The sequence below is a fragment of the Varanus komodoensis genome, unplaced genomic scaffold (genome assembly GCF_004798865.1).
Source record: "Varanus komodoensis strain SLA01 unplaced genomic scaffold, ASM479886v1 scaffold13_1, whole genome shotgun sequence".
In the NCBI taxonomy this organism is placed as follows: domain Eukaryota; kingdom Metazoa; phylum Chordata; class Lepidosauria; order Squamata; family Varanidae; genus Varanus; species Varanus komodoensis.
Genome location: NW_025335408.1, coordinates 989,228 through 1,006,902, shown reverse-complemented (window position 1 = coordinate 1,006,902; position 17,675 = coordinate 989,228). Strand labels below are relative to the sequence as shown.

At 42.3% G+C, this 17,675-nt stretch overlaps 1 protein-coding gene across 1 annotated transcript in view; it reads left to right on the top strand.

Annotated features, from left to right (window-relative positions):
- The window catches only part of TBC1D30 (TBC1 domain family member 30), a 44,246-nt gene that overhangs the window by 4,112 nt on the left and 22,459 nt on the right, over positions 1 to 17,675 (top strand). The gene's annotated exons all lie outside the window — the stretch shown is intronic.

The window sequence follows — 17,675 nt, the reverse complement described above, 5'->3', positions numbered from 1 at the left end:
ATTTGAGGTCACATTTGTACATATCAGGGCTTTAAGGCTGCTTTCAAAGCATATTTGCTAGGAAGTAAATCCACTGACTTCAAGGAAACCTACTTCCAAGTAAACATGCATAGGATCACCCTATAAGTTTATTTGTTTTAGACCTTTCAGTTCTGCATTTCAGTATAAAATTCCCAGGGCAGCTTACACTGCTGACAATGAAACAACTGCTGACAATAAAACAACTTAAAGCTTTGTTTTAAGCTTTAAGTTGCAATGGAATTTATCTGGGAGTAAATCCCATTGAGCTTAAATTTACTTCTGAGGAGACTTGTACAGTATTTCACTATAAAACATTTAAAAAAAAGGAATTCAGTTGCAGCAATGGTCCCAAGCCATTTAAAATTATAAACTGCTAAAAGTCACTAAGAACTCAAGCTATTAATTGCCCACAAACAAGATAATGGGGAAAGAATTTCATAGTAGGGAAATAGCTATCAGAAAATAAACTAAAATAAAAATTGTCAAAAGAAAAGAAGCAAAGGAAGAGAAATGCAGTTCAAGTCACATAGTTTGTTTTATTCATGAGGTGAAATTTAGAAATGACAGACCCTTCTTAATGGAAAGGAGTTCAGAACAAGCTTGGAAACAAATATTGAGGACTTAAAGGGCTTATGTTCAGCTGGGCTGTACCCACAGAGTATAATTCTAGGAGCACCACCAGGTTACTTAAATACTTGGACTTTGTGATTGTATTTGCAGTGTGGGGTTGGGAAGCTTTAGACAGCCACAAGTTGTATTTAGCACTTCTCTTTTCTCCCTTTCTGGCATTTAGTGCTTTTACTACTGCTATGTTAGATAAGGAATAACAACAAAAACTAGTTGCCAACCACACTGGGAGAAACAAGAAACACTCACTTTCACCTATTTACCTCTTATGGGGAACCCAAGATGGCTCAAAGTCTCCCTCTCATACTGTGAGACAAGTTTGGCTGAGAGTCAGTGACTGACCTCCAGTGACCTAGTGAGTTTCATGGCCAAGTGGGGACTAGAATTTGAATTTCCTGGAACCCAGGCCAACTCTCTAAGTGCTACACCATACTCACTCACCTACAGGAATAAAAATGCTATAGCAATAAAGTAGAGTTTGCTTCAGTTGCCCCGATGCTAACCACATTCATTGGAGAATGGCTCATTTTGTTGAAGAAAAGGATAATATATTTTAAAGTAAAAATAACATGAGCAACCAGCTGCCTCCTGACTATATTTTTTTAAAAATAATGGAAATAAAGAAAGACTGATGCAGTGAATAGCACTGGCCCTGATGGGCTAAGCATGTGCTAATGTTGCGAGTTGTAAGGCTTTTTGTATGCATATGATTGCACCCTAAATGTTTAAATTATTAGGTTTGTATCCAAGGTTTGCCCTGCTTAAAATAGTCTGATTGAAATGAATGGTCAAGTTAGACTAACATAGGATGCAACCCTTAGTCTACCCTTGGTCAGTAGGTATATTTACTTACATTTACACATTCTAATGCAGCAGCATATGCATAAGTTGTCACACAGGTTGTTTTCAGAAATTTTCCACAGCTAATGTTCTTTGTCTTGTATCTCTTTTTATTGACATGCAGCATGGCAGTGTACTGTACTCAGGTATGGTAAATGAAATAGCATGAAGACTGCACTAACACGAGCTTTTAAGTGCATGCAATTAAATATAAATTCATTATGCTACAAAGGGCTTGTTTTGATGTACTCATGTGCCTCTGAGTGGTGGGAGAGCTAAATAAAGTTCTCCGTACCTGAGTAAAATAGTTGCTTAAAATTCTGTGTGCATTTACTTAGAAGTAAGAACCACAGTGCTCATGCATAGGATTTCAGCCTAAGCCTTAATTCTAAAAGCGTGCATGCATTTCTTTCCTTATGTTAAAGATACCACAGTACAGCAGACGCTGTGTCACATCAGTTGTGAAAATGTGTGCATTTTCTACTTTTTCCCCAAACAGAGAGTAATTTAAACGTGTGCAATTGAGGCAGTGCAAATGGTTATCTTTGGCTTTCAGATGCATGTATAAAGCTGAATCTCCATCTCTCTTCATACAAGAATGGCAATCTCCATTTGGAAATGCTATCATGAAAAGCAGTCTTGACAGTACAGTGGTACCTTGGCTCACAAACTTAATCTGTTCCAGGACTCTGGTCATGACCCAAGTTAAATTTCCCAATAAGGTTCGATGTAAATAAGGTTAATCCATTCTGTAACTATTTTTTTAATCAGAAAAATGTGAAGCAAAGTGACAAAGAACAACAAAGATCGCAGCCATCTCCCCCCCCCCCCCCGCAAGCATGAGCACAGCCATCTTCTCGCGCCCGTCATCTCTGCGTGCTGGAGGGGGGGAGACGGTGCAATTGTGGGCACGCTGGAGGAGGGAGAGATGGGTGCTAACAGGGTACGCTGCAGGGGAGAGAGACGGGTGCAAACGTGAGTGCATTGGGCGGGAGATGGGCGTGTTTGTGCTGGGGGGGAGATGGCCGAGATCGTGGGTGTGCTCCTGCAGGAAAGTTGGGCATGATCTTGACCATCTTCCCCCACCCCCCGGCCCCAGCACAATTGCGGCCATCTCCTCACTTGGGGGGCAGGGTGGGGAGATGACCGTTATCGGGCTGCCACCCAATGTGGAGTTCACCTAAGTTAATTTTTTAATGAAATTTTTGTTTGCGACCCGATTTGGTCGTGAACTGAGGCGTTCATGAGCCGAGGTACCACTGTACTTTTAATTATACTGCAAGATGATAACTCATATATCAGAGGATACCTATATCCTGTTATCCATGATCCTGCCCCCGCACCTCTGATTTGGTATTGTTGAAAGATAGTGTGCTGGCCAATTGATACTCTGTCCTGATTCACACATGATGGGTTGATTTTATGTTGTAGCTGCAAGTTATACATGCATCTATTGGTGTGATCGATAAGCTACTCATAACCTATGACCTGTTTTAGGGTTGTGGGTGGCTTGTTAAACACCCTAACAGCCCACCTGCACTGGGTTTGCACATAATGACAAGCTATGGTGCATTCCTAGTGCAGCTTAAATACCACATACTGGTGTATAAGGTGATACACATATGAGGTTGATAGTTTGGGCTGTTTTTCTGGTGTTTGTCATATGTTGGGCATATAAGATAACCCCCAATTTTTGTTTCACTATTTTCAGTTTCAAGGAGGTCTTAAATATATGGGTATTTGTCATCCAGAAACTTCTGGATTCTTGTGACGTCTCTCTACTCTAGATTCCTTACCATATTCTAGCTAATAGTGATATTCCTTCTCTGATTTCACTCAAGAATGTTTTGTAAAGTTGGAGGCCAATAGTGGCCTGTGAGGGGGTGGCTGGCTGGGGTCGGTTAGTGAGGACGGCTGGCACCAGCCCCACAGACAGGCAAGGGGGGGACAGGAAAGAGGGGGGCACACTGTGTCTGTCCACAGGCAGCTGTGCAGGGAACGTGCCCCTTCCCAACTGCTGCAGCCACCCAGAATGGCATGCCACTCGCTCTCCTCCCAGTGATAGCAGATTGCGTGCTGGACCTGGGACTGGCCCCATGGCCATGCTCAAGGCTTGCAACATGATGCAGCACAGGACTGGCAACCCCAGTAGCAGTAAGAAGTGCTGTGAATGATTGTTAATAAAAATTTATTTATTTATTTATTTATTTATTTATTTATTTATTTATTTAAAACTTTTATATGCCGTCACCACATGCCTCGGCAAACAATAACAAATTCCATAAAATTATATAAAACTAAAACAAAAAACAGAAAAGCGACTGTTAATGATAAAATTTGTTGTTGTTAGCCGCGAAGTTGTGTCTGACCCATCGTGACCCCATGGACAGCATTCCTCCAGGCCTTCCTGTCCTCCACCATCCCCCGGAGTCCACTCAAGCTCACACCAAATGCTTCAATGACTCCATCTAGCCATCTCATTCTCTGCCGTCCCCTTCTTCTTTTGCCATCTGTTGTTTCCAGCATTAGGCTCTACTCCAGGGAGTCTTTCTTCTCATTAGCTGGCCAAAGTATTTGAGTTTCATCTTCACTATCTGGCCTTCTAAAAGAGCAGTCAGAGTTGATCTCCTCTAGGACTGACCGGTTTGATCGCTTTGTAGTCCAGGGGACTCGCAGGAGTCTCCTTCAGCACCACAATTCCAAGGCTTCAAAGCAGAAGCAGATGTTTTTCTGGAACTCCCTAGCTTTCTCCATGATCCAGCATATGTTGGCAATTTCATCTCTAGTTCCTCTGCCTCTTCGAAATCCTGTCTGTACTTCAGGTACTTCTCGGTCCACATACTGCTTGAGCCTAGCTTGTAGGATTTTGAGCATAACTTTGCTAGCATGTGAAATGAATGCAATGGTGTGGTAGTCTGAACATTCCTTGGCATTGCCCTTCTTTGGGATCGGAATGTAAACTGACCTTTTCCAATCCTGTGGCCACTGTTGAGTTTTCCAAATTTGCTGGCATATTGAGTGTAGCACTTTTACTGCATCGTCTTTTAAGATTTTGAATAGCTCAGCTGGAATGCTGTCCCCTCCACTAGCTTTGTTGTTGCTCAGACTTCCTAAGGCCCATTTGACTTCACATTCCAGGATGTCTGGCTCAAGGTCAGTGACCACCCCATTATGGTTATCAGGGTTGTTAAGCAGTTTCTTGTATAGGTCTTCTGTGTAATCTTGCCACCTCTTCTTAATTTCTTCTGCCTCTGTTAGGTCCCTGCCATTTTATCATTTATCATGATTTTATCATTTATCATGCCCATCTTTGCAGGAAACGTTCCCTTCATATCTCCAGTTTTCTTGAAGAGATCTCTGGTCCTCTCTATTTTATTGTTTTCTTCTATTTCTTTGCCCTGTTCATTTAAGAAGGCATTCTTATCTCTTCTAGCTGTTCTCTGGAATTCTGCATTCAATTGTTTGTAACTTTCTCTTCTCCCTTGCCTTTCGCTTCTCTTCTTTCCTCAGCTATTTGTAAAGCTTCCTCAGACAGCCACTTTGCTTTCTTGCACTTCTTTTTCTTTGGGATGGTTTTAGTTGCTACCTCTTGTACAATGTTGCAAACCTCCATCCATAGTTCTTCAGGCACTCTGTCTATCAGATCTAATTCCTTAAATCTATTTGTCACCTCTACTGTATATTCATCTGGGATTTAGGTCATGCCTGAGTGGCCTAGTGCTTTTCCCTACTTTCTTCAATGTAAGCCTAAATTTTGCAACGAGAAGCCCATGATCTGAGCCACAGTCGGCTCCTGGTCTAGTTTTTACTGACTGTATAGAGCTTCTCCATCTTTGGCTGCAGAGCACATAGTCAGTCTGATTTCTTTGTTGACCGTCTGTGATGTCCATGTGTAGAGTCGTCTCTTGGGTTGTTGGAAAAGAGTGTTTGCTATGACCATCATATTCTCTTGACAAAATTCTACCAGCCTGTGCCCTGCTTCATTTTGTACTCCAAGGCCAAACTTGCCTATTATTCCGGTTATCTTTTGGCTTCCTACTTTAGCATTCCAATCCCCCATGATGATAAGGACATCATTTTTTGGTGTTAATTCTAGAAGGTGTTGTAGGCCTTCATAGAACTGGTCAACTTCAGCCTCTTCAGCACCAGTGGTTTGGGCATAGACTTGGACTATTGTGATGTTGAATGGTTTGCCTTGGATTCGAACTGAGATCATTCTGTCATTTTGGAGATTGTATCCCAGTACTGCTTTTTCTACTCTTTTATTGACTATGAAGGCTACTCCATTTCTTCTGAGGGATTCTTGCCCACAGTAGTATACCTGATGGTCATCTGAATTAAATTCACCCATTCCTGCCCATTTTAGTTCACTGATTCCTAAGATGTTGATGTTCAGTCTTGTCACCTCTTGTTTGACCACATCCAGCTTGCCTTGATTCATGGATCTTACATTCCAGGTTCCTATGGAGTATAGATCTTTGCAGCATCGAACTTTCCTTTCACCACCAGATACATCTGCAACTGAGTGTCCTTTCGGCTTTGACCAAGTCGCTTCATTCTTTCTGGCGCTACTAGTACTAGCCCTCCGCTCTTCCCCAGTAGCATATTGGACACCTTCCGACCTGAAGGGCTCATCTTCTGGCGTCATATCTTTTTGCCTTTTGGTACTGTCCATGGGATTTTCATGGCAAAGATACTGGAGTGAGTTGCCATTTCCTTCTCCAGTGGATCACATTTTGTCAGAGCTCTATGCTATGACCTGTCCATCATGGGTGGTCCTGCTCGGCATAGCTCATAGCTTCATTGAGCTATACAAGCTCCTTCGCCACGACAAAGCAGTGATCCATGAAGGAGAATGATAAAATATTATTTATTAAAATAGCAATTAAATAAAAAGGTTTTAACCTGGCACCGAAAAGAATATAAACTCAATGCCAGGTGCACCTCTCCAGAGAGTGCATTCCATAATCTGGGCGCCACCACAGAGAAGGCCCTGCTCTGGGTAGTTCTTTTTTATCTCCTTTAGAGAGGGCTCCCAGAGCAAAGCCTCTCCCTCAGATCTTAAGGGGCATGAGGGCATGCAAGGGAAGAGGCGCTCCTTCAGGTATCCTGGTCCCAAGCCAGTCCCAAAAATGACCTTGTAAATAAAATTGTCTTTATCTATCCCTTTAAAAAAAGATGAAAAAAATTCACTTGGCATCTAAGACAACCCCTGATTTTTGCCTCACTATTTCTTGTTTCGAGGGTCATCTTATACACCAGCATATACAGTATTCACAATAGCAGCCCCCACAACAACAACAACACCAAAACCTGTGGAGAACACCCTGTGGTTTCTCATGATGCATGGCCCACCCGTTTCCTCAAAAAGGCTGAACCCTGTGGAACAGTGGCTGTCCTGGCAGAGAAAGGCCATATCCATGTATTTCTGTTCAAGAAGGCAAAGTAATCTGTTCACTGTTAATGCTATTTTGGGATGCATTAATAGAAGTATCACTTCCAAATCATGAGAAGTAGTGGTTCTCCTATACTCTTCACTAGTCAGACCTCATCTAGAATGCTGCGTCCAGGTCTGGGCATCAAGATTTAAGAAAGATACAGAAAAATTAGAAAGGGCAACAAAAATGATCCAGAGTTTGTAAACAATGCCCTATGAGGAAAAGCTGAGAGATCTGTGCATGTTCAGTCTTGAGAAGAGAAGACCGGGGAGAGGGGCATGATGTCACTACCAGAAAGGCTGCCACAAAGAGGAAGGTCAAGATCTCTTTGTCGCTGATATCAGAATGTAGGACACAGAATAATCAACTGAAATTGCAACCACCCAGATTTGGGCTAGACATCAGGAAAAGTCTTCTCGCTGTCAGAGCAATATGACAGTGGAACCAGTTGCCTAGAGAGGTTGTGGGCTCTCACACACTAGAGACATGCAAAAAGAAACTGGACAGTTATAGGATGGAATAAATTTTATTTTATTTTTTTATTTATTTAGAGTTTTTGTATGCCATCCCATCGCTTATAGCCTTGGGATGGCTCACATAAATAAACAAACATAATACATAATACAATTAACAATTAAAATTGGTGATCTGCAACAGCCTTCTTGGCCGCTTCCAACTCTAACTATTCTATGATTCTATAGCATTGCCATTTTATTTGTGTTTTTTTTTTCTGGTTTAGTTTTTATTTTTATTTTTGCATGCCATTTGTTGTTTGTTAGCTATGTTTTTTAAAAACAATGTTTGACCATGGTGACTCCCAAGGACAAGAAATGCCTTGGATGCCCCCACTGTCTCTACTCTCTGTTCTCCCATATTTTGTGATTCATTTGAATATCTGAACAGGGTTAAGGCATTTCAAAGGTGGGTAAGAGAGTCTGATATTATGAAATGGATGCAGATTGACTACTTGCTACAACTTGTCTTCCATTGGTATTCCTTAAAGATTAAATGATGTGCAAAGACAGTTAATAATGATCAATATGCAAATTAGACAGGGCTTACTGGTACATTTTCAGTGTTACCTTGCCAAGTCATCATCTTGATCTCTAGTTTTGGTTCTTGGGTCAGATTCCTGGCTCCACTACCTCCTTATGTATAGTAAATTTAGCATGGAATTGCTCTTCTGATAGTTTTGCTATTCTGTTCAGTGTTTTGGTCACACTATTGTGCTATGCTGATTGAGGTGTGATGATGCCATTTTACCTACTAGCAAAGTGTTCTGCAGCAGTGTTACAGAAAGCACAAATGAAGCCTTTTTTTCTGGTTTACTTCCACTGAAATGGCAAAGACTGGGATGATTTGCACAACTTCTGCGTGCAAATGCTGTCATCAGTTTTTAGCTGGATGTATGCTGCTGTGAGCAAGGGAACTGAATGAGATTAGATATAGATATTGGTTCTTGATGTTCCACAAATGGGAATATCCAGTGTCATGATCACGGGAATGGCACTCAATGATAACATGCAAATGAATTCCTTTGATCTATGGGTATGTGTCTCAGGATAACTCACACATAAAGAAAAAAGTCTGGTAGGAATTTTCTGTTGCAGAAGATATGGAAAATGTGTAGTGTATCTCAGTGTGGAAGCATTTTATCCCTTACAGAAGCCCCCTTCTTCTTCATTTTATTTGGATGTGCAAGCTCTCAGAAACATGAAATGGTGGGATTTGGGCAAATCAAAAGGACCGGCTTAAAGATATGGTAGCAATCACAACAAGGAAACCAGAGATCTACTAGATAATAGAAAGCAGATTGGACTCATTTAAGTGAAGTTGTACATCAAAAGATATATGCTCTAGGCTAGTATATGTACCTTGAAGACTGCTGCTTTCTGACCCCAAACCACAATAAAGCATGAACACCTTTTTTGGCTGGCTTTGGAATGCTTCTTTAAGCAATTCTGTTATGTTTGTTGTCTGGAAGTGTTACATAATAAAGATAAGAAAATTAATATGGTATAGGGGAAAAATACAAATTATTCTTATTTTCACATATCCTGTTAGTAAACTGTTTAGCACATTCATCTGAAATGTACACAATGTGCTATTGTTTCTCCCAAGTATTTGAAATACACTTTTTCTCACCAAAATGTAATGATCTTCTTAGCAGATGGTATAAAATTGCACATCGAAATGCTGACAATCAGCTTAGTGTCCAGGCAGATGAAATGGTTTAATATTCAAGTCTTACAAATGAAAAAGAGCTATACCATGCCCACAAAAGAGAATAATCAGATCTAACACTGCAGTGTAAGTTACTTTTCAGCTCTGATTATAATAACCAAAGTGTTAGGAATTATAATCACAATGTTTTTTTTTTTTTTTTTTTTTACCAAGGACTATTCAATATATCTTTAAAGCACGGTTCTGATCTAAATATTAAGAACTACAGTATGTGTCTGTGTTGATTCCATTGCAATTGCTCTTGTGGTTTTGTAGTTTTAAGTTAGTCTGTGTGTGTGTGTTTACCTTTTGTTAAGCACTCAGCCTTGGCTATTGGGCAGTATAAAAATGAAATAAATATATAGATATGCTAGATTACTTCTCAAATCAGGGTGCAAGAGTGCTATGAGAAAAAGATATTTTGCTATTCAGAAATCCAGAAAAGGTCCATAGCTCAAGGGTACAGCTCTGCATGCTGAAGGTCTGGGATTTCATCCTCAGCTTTTTCATGTAGCACTGTGTAAAACTCACACCTGGAACATTATAGCCGGTCAGTATAGATCAGCCTTTCCCAGTCTGGTGCTCTCCAGATGTTTTTGGACTTCATTTTCTATGAGCCATAGCCACTTCCCTTGCCACCAATCAGATGGCAATTAACTCTCATCAGCCATGGCCAGTGGTCTTGAAATCTAGGAATCTAGTCCAAAATATTTGGAGGGTTTCAGGTTGGAGAGGGGAGGTATGGACAATACTGAGCTAGATGGAACATTGGAACTATAAAGCAGCATCCTATGTATCATTGACATGGTGCTGATGTAATTAAGGCAATATTACTATTTTGTCATTTTTGGCTGCACCATTTTGGTTAGGAGGGCAGTTTCCTGCCATGGTACTTCCATGTCTCAAGATGGCAGTTTCTCATGCTGTAGCTTTTTTCACATTTTGAAGGAACCCTAATTCTGAACATGAGCAACAGACATGTCACTGCAGCTCTTATTGTTGGCAGGCAGTGCACTTTTCAATTCTACAGTGGGAGATCAAGCAGTTGGACTGTGAAAATTTACCTATATGAATGCATAACACAGCTATAGAAATTTTTGATATCACTGTTGTTACAGTGGTTAAACTACATCTAAGAAATCTAACAAAGTTGTAAGTTCTCTTTTTCACATTAGGATATATTAAAATTCAGAACAGCCCTGTAAACTGCAGCGCAGTAACTGTTAGCACTTCCTGACACTCCACAAATGAGTAGATTGCTGGCACTAATTACCACACAGCTGTTCTGTATGTGTTGGATCTTCACAGTAAAGGCAATGTTTTCCTTTCATAAGAACAAGAAGTATGCAATGTTCTGAGAGGAATGTTCCACATATTATTTACAGAAGTCTTATATTTAGTTTATTCTTTCAACACATTCCTCATGCTTCAGATAGCAATGACATACATTGATATTAAAAGTAACATTTATGTGAAATCATGGACATATGGCCTAGAAATGGGCAAGCCCTTGCAAAGGGTGTGTAGTGTTTGTTTTTTATTTGTCCCCAGCTCTTAAAAAGGTGTTCTTGCTTTCCTAAGTCCTGCATTGTCATTCACTTGTTCTTGAGCTGGTTGCCCAACTACTATAAGCTACAGTCATTTCTGACACTTTGATTCTGCCCTGTTGATTAGGACAATCTTTGTATCTTTTCTTAGCCTAAAGTCTGTTGGTTATTAGGCATGCAAATAGGCTTAACAGTGGACTTAGTGTAATAATGCTGATGTGATAGAGGTACTGGTGCTTCCTAAAATGTTGTGTTTTTATCTCAGAGGCTTGGTCCATCCAAGTGCATCTTATTTTAGAAATGATGAAGAAGCAAAAGCACCAGTATAAAAGAAAGATAGTTTATTTAATACAGTGATGAAATATGAATGCACAATGCAACAAGTGAAAGAAAGCTTACACTTTGCTTATCTGCAGCTGTATTGTTTCTTTGAGTAGGCCAGGAGATGCTCTGTGAGTCTTGAAAGTTCTCTCCCAAGCCCAGGACATAAGACAATGTCTCCTGCAATGGATTTCATACAGTTCTTCTTTTCTCTAAATCAGAAGCTATCAACACACACACATTCTTACCCCAGCTCAGATGGGCAGGGTGAAACTGCTTCACCCTGTGAAACTGTAAGGCAAATAGCTTGATCCTTGCAGTGAATGCAGCCCTTCTCTATGGAATAATTGGGGAAGGTAGTTTCGAGGCTATTATATCTGGTGTTGTTCCTGACAAGCTGAAGGTCAAGAGGCCTTGGCATGGCTTCAAGAAACTATTCTGACTTTTGGACAATGAAAAAGTTCATTCTACTACCTGTTGAACCTTAATAAGCTCTTTCCCATCCTTCTGGTAGAGCCCATCCAATGCTGGGAGAATACTTTAATGCAGCTTCTAGGGGAGAAGGGGCTTTAGAGATATATATCCTGAGTAAAAAGATTAAGGTTACTCACTAATACCTTACCTCACATCTGAGTGCTCCAGCATACTTTCCCCATCTGCTGAAAATACTGTTCACTAGGAAAAGACAGGAAGAGAATGTGCACCCATACTACGAGGTACATATGGTAAAGAACACAATCCATTGGGCATTTCTTTGCAAACACCACTTAAAGTACACAACATGACTACTTTAGGAGACATTTTAGATGGATAATATCCAGAGTTATTTGATAACACATGGTGCTGCAGAAAGATGACAGTAGTGTGTTTGATTAAATAGAATAGAAAAGGATGCCCTTTGTGCACATACCTCATGTACAAGCTGTTTGAATTTTAATCCCCATCCTGTGTTAACAAACAAAATGGTATTAGTCACACTTTGGGGTCATATTCCACCCCCCACCAGCAAGAAAAATGCTATATAATGAGTCATGGGAACTTCTCATATTTGATGAGTCATACACATGCAGTAGTCTATGATACAACTTTTTGCTGCACCGTATCAAATGTTTTGACATGATATAAGAAGCAATTTAAATAGTCTGCACATGGCACCCATAAAATATAACTTGGCTTTGAGTACTTAAAGGGAGCGTGATCAAAGCATTTGGCAGTTGTGTATCGAGTTGCCCATTTTTACAGGTACTAATGTGCCTTATGCCTGGAAGTGGTCACATCTGAAAACGGATAACAGGACATATCACGATTCCCTACAAAGCTACTCATACAGTTGCTGTAATAAGAACTGAAACTATTTCTCTGATGGAGAATAGAAAGGTCTTTGCACACACAGAGAGATGCTGTATCTCGTATGTGTTGGTAAGTGCAGACAATACCTTGTAGCAAGTCTGTTTTGACATACCAGGCGATTTACCAGCCTCTCGTGAAGTCCCCTCCAAAGTCCCATTTCTGGAATAGAGTAAGGGAGCAGGACAGCAAGTGAGCTATGGCCTTGTGGTCCATTTGGCTTTGCTATTCCATTTTTTGATCAGGGAACAGGAACCGAAAACAAAACATTCTCAAGACTTAGCTGGTGAAGCAAGTCCTCTAAGTATCATCTGAGTCCCTGGACCACCTCCTTTTGTTCTAAGGGTGGCAATGAGCAATGCTAGAGCATGGCTTGACTTGCATTAGGAGCAGTGACTCCTGTAGGTGCTGGGCAGATTCCTTCCTTTAAGAAGAGGCAATGTCCAAGTTTCTCTACACAGAGAGAAGTAAAATTGGTGCCATGGTGGGAAGATGCTTGGTGACATAGAGAGAGGAGACCAACATCATCCAGCCTGCTCACATGCAGATCACAGCAGGAAAATAAGTGTCCGTTTGCTGCACTTCTCATGGTTGCTGTTGGCTATCAAAGCAGTTCCATCTTTGTATGGCTTTTTGCCTATTCAGAGAGTCAAAAGTGTACATTAAATATATAATAGCTTTCTATACACAGAGTACATAAAATAAAACTATCCTTGGCACTTTTTCTGGCAGTCTTCCTCAATAGAGCACAAACTGGTAGCCTTTGTAACTAGCATTAATTATGCATTTTACATGAGAATAGCAGTGTTGGTCTGTGAGGGGCTTTACAAGGATGAATCCCTGTCAAAACTAATAAAACCTACAATTAACAGCTTTTATGTTTATACACTTACTATTTGTACAGCTGGTTTATTCTAGTATCGGCATGCTAAGTAGAAGTTAATCTCTGCTACACATGCTAGTGTAATAAATATGGGAGGCTGGAAATTTTAGTTACCCATCCACTTGACAGACCTGTTGAAAAAACATGTAGGGGCAATATTTTGCTTTATTTAACCACTACTGCTTTTTATAACCCTAGATGACTTGACTAGCTTGGGCAACAGAAGCACATCCTTTGAGATGGACAGGGAGCAATTTTATTTATAAATATGTTGCATCTCTGTTTGAGAAACCTTGTCTAAACTCTGTTAGAAATAAGTCAGTTTTGAAAAATTGCATTTAAGTGTGCAGGTCCTTTTAATTTAGGAGCTTTATTTTGATGTGAAAGAAGGTTCACTGTGGCATTTTAGAGCCATATCTGTTTATAAACTGAAAGGATTCAAAAAGTGTGTACATATAGTTAGCTGGTAGCACACACTGATACAGGCATCATCCATTGTGCTGTGTGTCATTAATTTGAAAGTTCTGCTATATCTGGAGGGAAATGGCCTACCTCTTTCTAAAATATGCAACATTTTCAGACCTGAGACTCAGCTCTAGTGCAGATTTGAATTACAAGGCTCCATCCATAGTGAAATATGTGTAGTGCTAGTTCTGCTGAACTAGCAGGAGTCCCCCAAAGTTTTTGGGTGGTGATCACAGTTGGGATTTTGAGAGAATGTCATGGGTACTGTTACAAAATGGTTGCTTTATTTTATTTTAAGTTTCTGTGAGAGTGGCTCATTTACAGAATAACACCATTAGGGGGCATGATTAATCACAAAGAAATTCATGTCCCAGAAGGCAAACTGGTGAGACTAAAATGAAACTTGCCCAAAAACCTAGGTGGGAGCCTGAGCTCAAGAACACGAAATCAGACTTTTGAACTCATATATAAGATGGTACTGAGCGACAGCACTTGGTTATACAGCACAGCAATTTTTCTTTAACTTAAAAAAATAAAAATTAAATTAAAATCAAGGAGGGCATAGAAGTTGGCAGGCATCAAGACCAGTGTACACAGGGACATTGGTGCCTAGGACACAATGTTATAGACCCCAGGGCTAGTACTGTTGGACCACAACCCAGTTATGTATCCCAAACTGCTAAGTGAAGACCACTGCTTTAGATAACTTACAGAGCATGTGGAAGTCTTTGTGTTACTGATGGGACAGTCTTTATTGCCATGTCAGATTATCCCACTTCATATGATACTCAACCCATCCTAAGTACTGCATCCTATCTAAGATCCAGGATTGTGAAACTGTTACATATTCAGGACTACAAAACTGTTATTAAGTAAACAGTGGTGTATGAGCTTTGCAGACAGAAACTTACTGTCCTCAGACACCGGACAGATGAGGCAAAATGATTTTGTATAAAGAATGTGTTTGCACAGCATGTATGTTCAGTAGCTGGTACTTAGTGCAGGTTCTTCTCCTGTGCTCGCCCGTGGCCTTTATTAAGTTTTCACATCAGGCATGAAATGTTGCTGAAGTACTCAAGTGCAGCAGCACAGACATAGGATGGCATTTTGGACGAGGCAAAGATTGGGAAGGAAAGGAGAGATGGAGTAAAAAAAACCCTGAGTTCTTTCGTGTCAATTTTCTGTAGATCTGGTGAACATATTCCTCCAGGTCAAAGCGTTTTCTGTTACAGCATCCTTCATCCCATTGCAGTCCATCTGGTACCCTTTGCGCAAAGAGGTAGCACGAGTGTGCCTTGTGCTACTAATAAGCCTAAGCGTAAAACTCAAGCTGGAAATAGTTCTTTCACAATCTTGTGTTTCAGGGAGTAGCTGCTGCACGGAGAAGAAATGCTCCTCTTCATCAGCACGGGGGCGCCTCGGGCGCAGCGGTGAGCAGAGTCGTGTTTGCTCTCTTGCCGCAAACGCGGCTTTGTTCCTTAATAAAGCGAAGCGCGCGCCCAGCACGCGCTCCTGCGGCTCGCTCGAGGCCGCGGCGCGCACCGCACGGGTTGCCGCCGCCGACCTTTCTTCCGTGTCTGGCGCCGGCTTCTTCAGCTTGGAAAGGTGCAGCTGGAACCCGTGCGCTGTATTTCAACCCGAGCTGGAAGCTGGCGCCGCCGGAGACAAACCCGGAGATCCCCTCTTCTGTCAGCGCTGCCGCTAGCAGCGCTTGTGGGCGGGAGCAGCTCTCTCTTCCCCTCGTCCCTCAAGAGGCGCCTCGGCGTTACCGTCTCTGCACTGCAGAGGCCGCCTCCCGGCGGGGAGCGCCCGCAAAGCGCCCCCCCTCGAGCCGTGCCTTTCCAACGAGCCATCCCGCCGCGTAAACACGCGCGCCTCGGCCGTCCCCCCCCCCCCCCGCTCGTTTCTCATCATCGCTCAGCCGGAGCGTTGCTGAATAATACACGCGAAGGGCCCGGCATTGCGTCACCAGCTGGGAGAGTGGAGCTGCACCTGCGGGGGCCGGGCGCAGCCTCCGGCTGCAGACGAGCCGTGCATGGTTGGGGTTTGGCTTCGGCCCGCAGGCACCCATGAGGCAGGACAGGCTGGCGAGCTCGCTGCGGCGAGGGGGCCGGTGCTTGAAGCGGCAAAGCACTGGCGGCGGCGGCGGGGGTGGCGTGGGCACCATCCTGAGCAACGTCCTGAAGAAGAGGAGCTGCATTTCCCGAACCGCGCCTCGCCTCCTCTGCACACTGGAGCCGGGTAAGGCTGCCTGGGCCCGGAGCGCCTTGGGGCGCGCCAGCGGCTTGGCTAGCCGGCCAGCCAGCCAGCGGACTGGCCCTGCTCTCCCGTTTTCCCGCCTTTGTTTGAAAGTGCAGCTGCTGCCTGGGCTGCTGGGGGCATGTGTCGCTTATCCGAATGCCTTTAGCTGGGATTAACCCGGGTAGGCTTTAATCCTATAAAGTGGTGGGGGAAGGGCTGGGAGCCTGCTTGGAAATGCCCAAGGCCTCCCCTTTGCTACGCTTCCAGGAGCTGCCCAGGGATGGCGGAGGCCGGGCGGAGATGAATTCCTTGGGTAGGAGACCTGTGCTCCGAGCGAACGTGCGTGCGTGTCTTGCGAGAGGCTTCCGCGGTGGCCCTGGGCAGGGGAGGGGCGGGGTTCTTGCGGTGCGGGCCCGGAGCGGCGCGCATCCCCCAGCAAATGGCTGCTGCTTTGCCTGGCTGTAGCAGAAAGGGAGCCTTCACCACCCTGGTAAGAGCTGCCCCTGCAGGCCGGACAGGAGCCTCTTCAGCTGCGCAGCTGACGCCTAGAAGATCGAGCCCAGCTTGCCTCTCTCCCCTGGCAGGGATCTCACACTGTAAGCTCTGAAAGAAATCTACATGATACCAGGATACCCTGTCTTTCAAAGGATAACTAAAATAGATTCTGTAGGTAGGGGAAATGGTTATGTGCAGATTATTAATTAACTCTTAATTTGCTTCTGTGCAGATTTGTCTTAATCAACTCCTCTTCACACATCAATTCCCTTTGCACTTGCTTCTGTGCCTGCTTTGCCCTGAAGCAGTTCTTAAGTTCTTACTTGGGTCTTTTTACTTTATTTGATACTGAATTTCTGTGACCTTTTCTGTCAGATCTCTGGGTCTTGTGGTAATTTAAAGATGATCCTATCTATTACGAGATAGGATTTAAAAGACTGTATGCTGTGTGTCCTCATAAATGTAATAGTCTTTAAAGTGCTGGAAATGCTCTGTTCTTTTAGATACTGTGCCTTGAGCACCCAGTGTCATCATTTCAGCACCTTGGGTTTGGACAGCAACACCCTCCTATATGGAAGAGGCCTTTGCAATAATGTATACTGCTTTTTTAATGCACAAATAATTTGCTTACAAATTGCTCCTCACATTTGGCCCACATAAAAACAAATGGCCCATTGTTCGTAAGACCAGTTCTACTAATCATATACTTAATGGAGGAAAAAAGCCTAAAAGATCCAAAACATAGTTTACCACTGATTGCTGCTGTTCCCTTGAGGCAGATTTTAATGAAGTATCTAGCTATTTCAGGCATGCACTTTTGACAAAAACTGTGTACAAAAAGAATCCTGTGGAAAAGTCAGAAGATGCTTAGATGAACATTTTAAATGAAGACTAGGTACTTTATTTATAGTATTTTAATGAATGTTACTTTTTAATTTCTGAGGTATCTTGAAACTTACTTCATTACAATTATGTTAGCTGTCTAAAAATTAACTAATGCTGTAATCCTATCTCCATTTTGAGAGTAAACCTCACTGAGCTCTGTAGGATGGCTGAGTATTTGGATGAGAATGTGTGCCTAAATAGCTACTTTGATAGTGTTGTTCTTTATGATAGTCTTTATGAAATATAGAACTTGGTTTCAAAAGTTGGCAACTGAATATTTTATATATGGGGTGTGTAGCACATATACATGCAGCCCATAGGAGGAAGGTTTTCTTTCTACTG